Below are 938 nucleotides of genomic sequence, written 5' to 3' on the forward strand. Positions count from 1 at the left end.
CTCGACCCGCGCTCACCCAAGTGAGAGTTGTGACTCAGCCACCCGCTGACATCATCCCTATTAATAGTGGGCTTTGTAAAAATTAATTAATCCAAATTAATTAGGGGGCTGGAACTGCCCGAGCGCTCCCCTTTAATCATCGTGTATTTATAACATGGCAGCCCTGGCGGGTTTCCACCGGGGAAGGCTGAGCAGCTCCGTGCTGCGGCACTGCCGTTCCCACGGGGGGCCCCGAGCCGCATCCCGTACCCCGGCACTGCGCCTCGGCCCCAAAAAAACCCACGGCACAACCCCGGAGAGAGGCAACGGGGACACCGGGGATGGCAGCCCGGGATGGGGGTGACGCTGGGGACCATCTCTGTCCCAGATTGCCGGTCACCCCATCCCCGCATGCCGCAGAGGCTGTGTCCTGGTGTCCCCACAGCAGCATGACACCAAGCATGATGGGGAGCGAGCAGCCCCCCCCAGGAGCGAGGTCCCAGGGAGCATGGCACAGCCTGGAAACCCCCCACCAGCGGTGTTTTGGGGAGCCAGAGCAGGGAGGTCCCCAGTGCGATGGCACCGTCACCAGCCCGGTTTCTGCTGAGCCCTGACGCACTCACTCCACCTCTCCACAGAGATGGGGAGGCTCCAGCCGACACCAGGCAGCCTGGTCCCCACCCCGCACCCATCACACCAGCTCACAGGGGAGGAATTGGCTTCCTGCAGCCCCATCCGGCCCGGCCCCCTCCCCGGGGTGACGGGGGGACGGGGACGGGACTTCCGCCGAGCCCCACGTCAGGGGACCGAGATGGTCTCTTGGGAAACCGCTGGGGTGAGTCAGGCTCGGCAGGGATGGGGACAGGTTTGGGGGTGAATCACCGTCCCCAAGAGCCAGGCGGGCCCGTGACTCGCCGGCCCTGGACTTCAGGGTGCCGGGAGAGGACAAGGAGGCCGGC

Source organism: Egretta garzetta, unplaced genomic scaffold (assembly GCF_000687185.1).
Source record: "Egretta garzetta isolate BGI_Z169 unplaced genomic scaffold, ASM68718v1 scaffold350, whole genome shotgun sequence".
In the NCBI taxonomy this organism is placed as follows: domain Eukaryota; kingdom Metazoa; phylum Chordata; class Aves; order Pelecaniformes; family Ardeidae; genus Egretta; species Egretta garzetta.